Source organism: Taudactylus pleione, unplaced genomic scaffold (assembly GCF_031769625.1).
Source record: "Taudactylus pleione unplaced genomic scaffold, aTauple2 ptg000025l, whole genome shotgun sequence".
Lineage (NCBI taxonomy): Eukaryota > Metazoa > Chordata > Amphibia > Anura > Myobatrachidae > Taudactylus > Taudactylus pleione.
The window spans coordinates 9,497,883-9,510,193 of record NW_028284427.1 but is presented as its reverse complement, the minus strand read 5'-3'; positions in this window follow the sequence as shown (position 1 = coordinate 9,510,193).

Sequence of the window (12,311 nt, the reverse complement as noted above, 5' to 3'; positions counted from 1 at the left end):
GCCCACACTTACCTCCTGCTGCATGACGTAGATGCTGCTTGCTGCTCCATCTTCATGGACGCCTCGGCTCCTCTTCTCTTCAGTATCCAGCAGCACAACATCATGACGTCATGCCGCTGCATCTGCATGAAACAACCTTTATTGTACCGCCCACCAGTGGCTGTCCTGGCTCTGCTCCTCTCTACTTGTACAGTTTGTCCCCTTTTCCATGTCAGGCAAACTGTCCTGCCGCCATTAAGGTGGTGAGAGATTTGGTGTACTGGCTACCAATTTCTTAATGGTAGGCTGTACCCAGGGGCGGATTGGGCAGCCGGGACGCTGGGCAGTTTCCCGCTGTGTGGGTCCCTTTATATGCCTTTAGGGGCTGGTGACCAATCGTTGTGCTTCAATCACCCACCTCTATGATCTGTCGGCCCGGCCCCAGCTGCTGCGATCGGAGCTCAGCTCCGATCAGGCAGGGTTACAACTTTTGCGCATGCGCAGAAGTTTACTCAACATAAAGAAAAATGGCAATGGAGCCTGTCAGTCACCACTGACAGCTCTGCCTCCAGGACAACAAGCGGCAGGCTCACACAGTACAAGACGGCACCCACAGCATTCTGCACACAGGAGTTGGCAGCCCAGTGGCGTCACAAGTGGGGTGCAGGGGGGGGCGGGCCACACCCGGGTGTCACCCGACGAGGGGTGACACCAAAGTGCAGACTCCCCCTCTGGTGACTGGAGCTAGGTGCTGCACTGTAGAATTACGTGCAGCACTCGGCACTTGTCACAGTGAGGGAGCCAGCACCACAAGCACACTGGTCCCTGGGGGCAGCCTGCACCTCCTGGACCCCCCCGGAGACACTAAAGCCAGGGTTCGGGTCCGTGGCCCCCGCCCCCACATGCGAGGCCATCCGCACTTGTCCCGAGGCCCCGACCCCTTTCCACACCGTGCTCACTCTTGTACACCCACACCGGGTGCAACCAAAGGTAAGGACGCCACTGTGGCAGCCTACAGATTCTGACTGTGACAATTTTTTGTTTCTCTAAAGGCAAATTTCCTTTAAATTTTTTTTCTTAACTTCGGTAAAAGTAACTTTACCATATCGATGGCGTGACTTAAGCCCTGGGGAATGGGCATTCATAGAGGATGAGGAAGTTGACCTTGCACTGCTGGCGGCAGCTACAACATGTGGTTCTTGGCCTTGCTCTCCTGTCATGTGACAGCCCTCCATATTTTCTGCGGTCTTGAAGCAGTTGTGTTGCGTTGCCGACTTGCTAGATCTTGTGTGGCTAAGCCTAACACGCACAGACGCACATAAAAATTTTTATTAGACAAAAAAAAGACAAGTTTTTTTTTTTCAGCTCCAGAACTGTGGGCCCAGAGCACAGATTGATGACGATTGGAGTCGGGCAGCACTAGGTTGCGTAGCCGACTTGCTAGATCTTGTGCGGCTAAGAATAACATGCACAGACAATTATTAGACAAAAAAGAGACAAGTTTTTTAATTATTTTTCAGCTCCAGAACTTTGGGCCCAGAGCACAGATTGACGATGACTGGAATCGGGCAGCACTAGGTTGCAACTTGCTGTATATTGTGCGGCTAAGCCTAACACGCAAACACACAGAAATAAATTGACAATTTATATATTTTTTTGGGGGGGGGTGTCCAGAACTTGGGCCCAGATGGATGCAGCAGACAGCACAGCACCAGCTCAGATGGATCAGCACCAGCCCAGATGATGCAGCAGACAGCAGAGCACCAGCCCAGAATGGATCAGCACCAGCTCAGGACGCAACAGACAGCACAGCACCAGCCCAGATGGACACAGCAGACAGCACAGCACCAGCCCAGAATGGATCAGCAACAGCCCAGATGGACACAGCAGACAGCACAGCACCAGATGGATCAGCACCAGCCCAGATGGACGCAGAAGACTGCACAGCACCAGCCCAGATCGATCAGCAACAGCCCAGATGGACACAGCACACAGCACAGCACCAGCCCAGAATGGATCAGCACCAGTCCAGGACACAGCAGACAGCACAGCACCTCTCCCCAGCCCTACACTACCCACCCTCCCTGTTCAGTCTCCACAGCTGGAGTGGAATGGCGCCCGCAGAGTCCCTTATATAAAAAGACGAATGCTCGTGAGCCGCAAGATTTCGTCTCTATGGTTTTGCCCCGATGTCAGAGATCCGAGTAAGGCGGGAACATCCGGGCCTGCTTGGATCCGATTCGGATCCCCTTAGTTCGGGTGGGTTCACTCATCTCTAATTATAATATATATATATATATATATATATATATATATTCTAAAATTGTCCCGCACTCTCAACTAAGAAATAGACAATGATGGTGTGCTTCCAAGGATTCGTCAATCCCACATAAACGCTTGAATCTCCAGCCAAGGAAAGGAGGCACTCGCCACTTGAATGTTAAAAACAATGTTTATTTATCATAATCCATTTTCACACTTATTGGGATGCGTCTATGTTCTGGTCGACGTTTCGGTCCCAATCCGGACCTTTATCAAGACCTCATCCGAAAAAAACATATATATGCATGATAACAAAAAACTCTCATTGATCCATGACACAATTGGAACGCTGTTTAAAACGGCAATGCTAATCGAGGTATACAGCCTTATACATCAGGACTGGTCAGTAAGTAGAAAGTGCATCCGTGCAGTGTGCTGGGGAAGAATCAATCAGTCGGATGAGGTTATGGATTATGAATAAACATTGTTTTTAACATTCAAGTGGCGAGTGCCTCCTTTCTATGGCTGGAGATTCAAGCGTATATATATATATATATATATATATATATATATATATTATAGACATCACTGCAATGCTCTCTGCATTATTTGGTGGTGACTATGATGCATTATATAGTGGTCACTGGGATGTTCTCTGTATTATGTGGTGGTTGCTGTGATGCTTTCTGCATTATATGGTGGTTGCTGCGATGTTCACTGTATTATGTGTTGGTCACTGTGATGCTCTCTGCATTATATGCTGGTCGCTGTGATGGTCTCTGTATTATGTGGTGGTGGCTGCGATGCTCACTGCATTATATTGTGGTTGCTGCGATGTTCTCTATATTATGTGGTAGTCGTTGTGATGCTTTCTGCATTATATGCTGGTCGCTGTGATGTTGTCTTCATTATGTGGTGGTGGCTGTGATGCTTCCTATGCTGCTGCCTGTATGGTGTATATAGAGTAAGATGTGACTTCTGCAGATGCACCATAATGTTTTGTCTGTGGGTTACTTTAGCTGCCCCTGAGGGGGTGACATTTAGCAATTTTCCCTTACTAAAAACTCTGCTGTGTATTTGTAATAGATATATGCATGCCTTGGTGCGCTCAACCATCCAAGACGTGCGTATGTGAGAGAGCGCCTGCACACCCAACAGTGGTATATCTATCACCCTATCAAAATAGTGTGATACAGATAGAGAATAAAGAAAACTGCTTCATTTGAATTATGGCAGCATCTGAAAACGTGCCAAGATGTAGTGCTGCATGTGTATGTGCTAAAAGTGGGTGTCTCAGTCCTTGCACATTCATAAGCACGGCTGTGCACCATGCAAGGAGTTTGCAGAGACAATTATAAGGTTGCAGATGCGACTGCAACAAAGGATGCACAGACGGACGCTGCAGCATCCCATTCAGAATCAGGCCCTATGAGAAAATAAGGTGCTGTTTCATTCTTTATTTCTGCAAAGTTATATCAATATTTTAAATGTGTTGGGTGATCCTAGGTGGTTACAGGTGGTTGCTAATAAGACGCAGATGTAGCATAGTACGGGCGTGTTATTGGAAGTGTCGAAGTCGAATGATTGCATGCGACCGCAATTCAACTGTTATCGGTCTATTTGGTCATCCGTTGCCCGATTCATGTTGGTACAATCCACGATGTAACAATGCGTGTGCACGCACCCAGTGTGTGTACGTATCCACACATTCGCACAACACTAAATAGTGAATAATATACAACACTCTCACACTAACAAACACAATATTCATGCAGGGTTTAGTTAGTAACAAGAAACAGCTTCTGTATACATGTCTGAGGAAAGTAATTAAAACACAATACACCAGGATACTGTGAGTGTTTTACATATAAATTGGGAAGCCCTGTATATAGACAAGTATGGCTGTAGCAATTGAAATATAACCCAGACATTGATATGCACAATTGAATTTGTCTGAGTTAACAATGGTCAAAGGTTTTGCTTACCGACGCAGTGGCAACGACAATCAGCTGGGGGTCCCCACCCTGCTTGAAAGTGAACCTAGCTGTTTGTAACACCTTGCATTATAGTTTTAAAAATGTTAATAAGGGATAAAATAAATATATATATATTAAATCCATCATAAATAGACTTACAGGCATAAAACACACACACACAGACTCAAATGCATAAACACCGCACATTACACACAGTTGCGCTGTTTCACTCTACAAATAAATGCACAACGCATATTAGCAACTTTATGCAATATTCTCTCACACCTACACATACACAAATTACATGAAAGGTTCCCTAGTATTGAAGTGTAATATTCAAGGTTTATTCAGTGATTATTAATATTGTGTAATAAAGGTCATTTGATATCTGAGGTTTAGTACATGGTAAGCAGACCATGTCTGGTGTTGTACTGATCCACTGTGTCTCCACAGATTTCCGATACCATCGGTGAGAAGATCGGGACCTGAGTCTACAAACTATGGACTATAGAGAGTTAAAACATTAAAAATGTACTCTGTAATGTTAGCAGCTTAGATTTGCATGCAGGGGGATAAAAGAATACAAAGGGCGGTTGGAGGCCATTTGTCCATTTGAAATTGTCCAATAAACGATCCTGTAACCAAGACACCTTTAAGAAGAACCAATGGAATCATGCCAAACTTATCTATTGGATTTCCAAATCCCTGCAAGGGTATATATGTGCTCTCTCTGAACCCAGTCGGGAGTCTTCTTGCTGATGCCGGTATCTGGGCCAGAGCGCATGTGTATATAACTACTGTATCTTATGTCTGTATGATTTATTTGCGTAATTGTCAGTGTGTGTAACCATCTGTTTTTATGTTGAATAATTACTTTTTGTGTTTTGGAAACACATTCAAAGTCTGAAGGCATTTATTTACTGTGCGACTCATTACGCTAAATTGCGAAAATTCTAGAAGGTATAGGCAGGATGGTGGCAGGGGCAGATTGGGCCGCTGGGACGCCGGGCTAGTTCCCGCTGGGCCGGTCTCCTTGGTGGCCGGCGGCCGCCCAGCCCACCCCGCATCCTTCAATGACTGTCTCCCTCCGGCTCTCCCCATCGCGCTGCAGCAATCAGCTCCGATAGGGCGGCTGAACAGCGCAGCAGCATGGCGGTCGCCTGGCCATTCATCAGACTGACCCCCCACCCCACCTAACCTCAGCACCCGCGCGGCCTCCTCTTCCTGGAGTCTGGATCCCAGCAGTCCCGCTGCCACGATCGGAACTTAGCTCCGATCGGGCAGCTGCAATGTGCACACTGACTGTGCAGCTTCTGCGCAAGTGCATAAGCCAGTGAGTAACTGGGGCTATGTTAAAAAAAAGAAAAATTATGGCCGACGGGTGGAGTTGCTGCGCATGCCCAGCCGCAGCAGCTCCTACCATAAGCCTTTGCAGAGCCCGGGGCTGTCAGTCAATACTGACGGCCCCGCCTCCAGCCCCTCCGTGGCCCGCCTCCAGCCTCATGGGACACAGGCAGTGCAGCAGAGGCAGCTGCTAAACGACAACAGCAGGCGAGGTGGCAGCTGGGTTGGCAAATTGAAAATAATATTCATCATTATAAAGTAAGTCTACAATATTCTGGATCATTTAGATGATATATATATATATATATATATATATATAGATGTGTGTGTGTGTGTGTATATATATATATATGTATATATTATCTATATATAGATATAACTATATATAGATTGATATATCTATATATATATATATATATATATATATATATATAGCAACGTGGCTGGCGGCATTCAGGACGAAATGAATTAAATGTTCATGAAACGTTGATTTACAACTGAGAGTTGTTTCACTTTATTAAGGAGTCGCCGCGAGTGCCGCCAGCCACGTTGCTATATTTGTTTCTGCATCCAGCAGTCACTTGGAGGGCACCGGTGCATTTACCTTCATTGAGATTGGGAGTGCCAGCACAGCTGCGATATATATATATATATATATATATATATATGATAAGTAATATATATATATAAATTGAGATATCTGTCTATATAGATATATGATATACAGTATATTACTTTTCATATATATAACTATCATATATGTAACATATAAATATATCTGATATTTATATATACAAGTACATAAGAAAATATATATGTATATTTAATTTTATATATATATTTACTTTATATATACATACTTGCTTCCTAGAAGAGAGCATCCTGCCATCTCACCAGACTCCACCCCTCAAAAGACCACACCCCTCAACAGACCCTCCCTCATTAGGTCTGCGTCCAGAAATTTCCCGGGCTGGTTTTCAGATCCAATCCGCCACTGGATGGTGGCATCTAAAGGCGCACTAAGCGATATTGCGGCATCTATAAATGCTAAACGTAGGCGTCTCTTTCCTTGCACATTTGGACACACAGCTGTGCACCATGCAAGGGGTTAGAAGCAGCCATGAATGAATCAATTTAGAATCAGGCCTTATAAGGAGGGATAAAAAGTAGTAGTATTACTGCGCTCCTAATTTCCTTGGATGCAGTGTCTATCTAGGGGGCTGCCTAGGATAAATGGGAGTTATTTTCTTCCTCCCAGTGGTATTTACTAATATTGGGGGTTATAATATCCTATCAGGTGCTCACCTAAGAGTTTTGTACAGAAACTAGAAAGTAATAACACATATTCAAATGTTATTATGTGTAAAACCAATGTTAAAAGACAATAGTATATTATTGTGCATGTGTAAAATATTTTAAATAGTAATAGCTATCCTAACAAAAAAAAATAAAAAAATATACAGTCACATGTTATTAGATATATGAGCATATTATCTGTTATTGCATCAAAAGCATCTTGAATAGCCAATACAATCCATAATGTTTTAAAAAAGACAATATAACTGTTAAATATATAATTTAAATCTTCTGTCTGTCCTGCGTTGCAAGCATGTGGAAGTTGGTCTTACCTGATATGCAGCTCTCTACAAGTTCTGTGTTTATGTTTGGTGCTTTTCTAAAGATAATCCTAGGACTTTCATCCAGGATATTAATATATACTAAAAAGAAAATGAAAGTATTAAACAACTGAAAGATAACACAAATGTGGTCATTAAACCAGCAGATAAAGGATGGGGGGGCACGGTCATTATAGATAAGAAAAGTACAATGAAAAAGTGCTAAGACTTCTTTCAGACCAAGACACATATGAACCTTTAAAATCAGACCCAATAGGACTATACAGAAAATAAATGGAAGACCTCCTCAACAAAGGGCTTAAAGAAGGGATACTGAATAAATCAGAATACAATTATATCAGACAACAATTCCCAAGAACACCTGTATTTATTTTCTACCAAAAATCCATAAGGATCAAGATAACCTGCCAGGACGACCCATAGTCTCAAGCATTGGATCATTAACCACCAATTTGTCTGAGTACATAGATGCAATACTACAACCAGTAGTAAATATTCAACCAAGCCACTTAAAAGACACCAATGAAGCACTGGAAACTCTGAGCAATACGGAATGGAGAAAGGACTAAATTTTGGTCACATATGATGTGAAATCATTATACACCTCGATTGGACACAAGGAAGGATGCGAAGCCATTAGAACAATCATAACTAATGAACCAAAGATGCCTAAGAAAAAAAAAAAATGTATCCTCAAAGGAATTTTGTTCATATTGAATCATAATTACTTCTGGTTTGGTGGCTCATTTTATAGACGTGTTTGCGGGACAGCTATAGGCCGCCAGCTACGCGAACCTGTTTATGAGCAACTGGGAATCCAGGACAATATGAAAGACTAACCACCACAGGGAAAGGATCATCATCTGGAAGAGGTACATTGATGATATATTGGTGATATGGGGCAGAACACCTTATGAAATAGAGGAGTTCACAAAATACATAAACAGAACCAATTGAATCTTGAATTCACAGGAACATCAAGTGAATGATCAATTGACTTCCTAGATCTCACCATTTTGTAGAGGAGAATAAAATTCACACAAAAACTTTTCTCAAACCAGTGGATTGCTACAACTTCATCCCATCAACAAGCAACCACCACGTAAACTGGATCAAGAGTATTCCAACAGGACAGTTCAAAAGGTTGAGACAAAACTGTTCGAAAATCTCAGACTTTGAAACTCAAGCATTTGCCATGAAGACAAGATTTTTAGAGAAGAATTACGACAAAAAATCTATAATAACCACCTATGAGGTAGCAGCCTGGACAGGAAGAGAGGAACTTCTGGAATAGAAAAAGAAAAGAAATAACAGACAAAGAAGAGCAACCTCTTTTCATAACCGAATACAATAACCAACATAGAGATATTTCCAAAATTCTGAAAAAACACTGGCCAATTCTACTTAAGGACGAAGATCTAAAGAATATCATGGATGAATGACCTAGGATTATCTTTAGAAGAGCACCAAACATAAAAACAGAACTTGTACAGACCTGGATATCAGTTAGTAAACTTGTTTTTTTTTACTGCAAGAGATGCAAGACTGTAGGACTAGTAAGAGTAACACAACAACACCAAGAACAAGTTTGTCTTCACATAGCACAAAAGGAGAATTTTAAATTAAGGACAAACTCACATGTGACAGCAAGGGGTTTATATACCTCCTTACCTGCCCATGCGGCCTACAATATGTAGACCACACTATGAGGAATTTCATTATAAGAGTATTGGAACATATAAGAAATATTACAAGAGGACTAGAAACACACAGCATCTCAGATCATTTTAGAAAAGTACACAACTAATGTTTACAGCGATACAGAAAGTGAAAACCCCTTGGAGAGGAGGAAATTACCTAGAGAAGATGTCAAAAGAGGAAAGCAGATGGATTTTTAACTTAAAGACATTGACACCAAATGGTTTAAATTAGGGGTGTGCACCGGCCACTTTTCGTGTTTTGTGTTTTGGTTTTGGATCTGGATCTTTCTTCGTGTTTTGGATCTGGATTGGTTTTGCCAAAACCACCCTTCCGTGTTTTGGGTTCTGGGTTTTGTGTTTTGGATCTGTATTTTTTTTTAAAAAAGCATAAAAACAGCTAAAATCACAGAATTTGTTGGTTTCTCTGCTCCTATGCTATTATTAACCTCAATAACCTTAATTTCCACTCATTTCCAGTCTATTCTGAACACCTCACACCTCACAATAGTGTTTTCATGTCCAAAAGGTTGCACCGAGGTAGCTGGATGACTATGCTAAGCGACACGAGTGGGTGGCACAAACACGTGACCCATCTAGGAGTGACACTGCAGTGGCAGACAGGATGGCAGTTAGAAAAACTAGGCCCCAAACTGTACATAATGCAAAGAAAAAAAAGAAGTGCAAGATGGAATTGTCCTTGGGCCCTCCCACCCACCCTTATGTTGTATAAACAGGACATGCACACTTTAACAAATCAATCATTTCAGCGCCAGGGTCTGCCACACAACTGTGGCTGAAATGATTGGTTCGTTTGGGCCCCCACAAAACAAGCTGGCAATTAATGTGTCCCTGCACAAACTGGCTCTACGGAGGCAAGATGTCATCCTCATCCTCCTCATCCACCGATTCCTCACCCTCTTCAGTGTGTACATCCTCATCCTCACAAAGTATTAACTCGTCCCCACTTGAATCCACCACCACAGGTCCCTCTGTACCTTCTGGAGGCTGGTCTCCCTGGAAGAGCTGATAATTCATTTTGATGAACATCATCTTCTCCACATTCTGTGGAAGCAACCTCCTACGCCTTTCGCTGACAAGGTTCCCGGCTGCACTAAACACTCTTTCGGAGTACACACTGGAGGGGGGCAACTCAGGTAAAATAGAGCCAGCTTGTACAGGGGCCTCCAAATTGCCTCTTTTTCCTGCCAGTACAGGTATGGACTGTCTGACATGCCTACTTGGATGCTGTCACCGATGTAATCCTCCACCATTCTGTCAATGGTGACAGTATCATATGCAGTGACAGTAGACATGTCAGAAATTGTTGCCAGGTCCTTCAGTCCGGACCAGATGTCCAAACTTGGTCCTGCCTGCCCTGCATCACCGCCAGCGGGTTGCTTAGGATACCTAAGTTTTTTCCTGGCAGCCCCAGTTGCAGGAGAAAATGAAGAAGGAGCCGTTGACGTGTCACGTTCCGCTTCAGCTGACAGTGTGTTCACCAGCAGGTCTTTGCACCTCTGCAGGCTTGTGTCGGCCGGAAAGAGAGACACCACATAGGCTTTAAACCTAGGATCAAGCACGGTGGCCAAAATGTAGTGGTCTGATTTCAACAGATTGACCACCCTGGAATCCTGGCAAAGCGAATGAAGGGCTTCATCCACAAGTCCCACATGCCGAGCGGAATCGCTCCGTCTTAGCTCCTCCTTCACTTTCTCCAGCTGCTTCTGCAAAAGCCTGATGAGGGGAATGACCTGACTCAAGCTGGCTGTGTCTGAACTGACTTCACGTGTGGCAAGTTCGAAGGGCTGGAGAACCTTGCACAACACGGAAATCATTCTCCACTGCGCTTGAGTCAGGTGCATACCCCCTCCTTTGCCTATGTCATAGGTGGATGTATAGGCTTGTATGACCTTTTGCTGCTCCTCCATCCTCTGAAGCATATAGAGGGTTGAGTTCCACCGCGTCACAACCTCTTGCTTCAGGTGATGGCGGGGCAGGTTCAAGAGTGTTTGCTGGCGCTCCAGTCTTCGGCACGCAGTCGCTGAATGGCGAAAGTGGCCAGAAATTTTTCGGGCCACCCAAAGCGTCTCCTGCACGATCCTGTCGCTTTTCAGAAAATTCTGCACCACCAAGTTTATTGTGTGAGCAAAACATGGGACGTGCTGGAATTTGCCCAGATGTAATGCCCGCACAATATTGGTGGCGTTGTCAGATATCACAAATCCCCAGGAGAGTCTAAGTGGGGTAAGCCACTGGGCGATGATTTCCCTCAGTTTCTCTAAGAGGTTGTCGGCGGTGTGCCTCTTACTGAAACCGGTGATACACAGCGTAGCCTGCCTTGTAACGAGCTGGCGTTTCTGAGATGCTGCTACTGGTGACGCTGCTGCTGTTGCTGCGTAAGGTGATACATCTACCCAGTGGGCTGTCACAGTCATATAGTCCTTAGTCTGCCCTGTTCCACTTGTCCACATGTCCGTGGTTAAGTGGACATTGTGTACAACGGCATTTTTCAGGACACTGAGGACACTTTTTCTGACGTTTCTGTACAGTCTCGGTATCGCCTGCCTAGTGAAGTGGAATCTAGACGGGATTTGGAACCGGGGACACACTACCTCCATCAATTGTCTAAATCCCACTGCACTAATGGCGGATACCGGACGCACGTCTAACACCAACATAGCAGTCAAGGCCTCAGTTATACGTTTTGCTTCAGGATGACTGCTGTCGTACTTCATCCTCCTCGCTAAGGACTGTTGGAGGGTCAATTGTTTAGTAAAAGTAGTGGTGTTCCTACTTCCTCTCTGGGATGATGAACGACTCCCAGCAGCAGCAACAGCAGCAGCGGCAGCAGTAGGCGTAGCAATGCAGGATCCTCCAGAGGAATTCCGGATAGGAGAGTCAGTCATGCCAGTGACATGGCCTGCAGGACTACTTCCGATCCTGACTAAGGAGGAAATTGACGAGGAGGGAGTTGACGGTGTGGTTTGCAGGCACTTGGATACAACAGGACAACGGGATTTAGGTGTCCCTGGACTGCTTACGGTCTTAGCCAAAGTTTCTGAACTTGACAGTAACTTTTTATGAACGCGCTGCAGGTGCCGTATAAGGGAGGATGTTCCTAGGTGGTTGACGTCCCTACCCCTACTTATTTCACCTTTACATATGGTACATATGGCAAGACAGTTGTTGTCCGGATTTGGATAGAAATATTGCCAGACCAAAGAGGTGGAATGTTTGGTCTTCTGCCCAGGCATGACCGTGATGGGCTTTTTCATCCCACGGACAACAACTGTCTCCCCCGGAGCCTGATTTAAACAAACCACATCACCATCAGAATCCTCCTCGCCAACTTCCTCCTCAGCGCCAGCTACACCAGTATCCTCATCCTGTTGTACTTCAACAGTGACATCTTC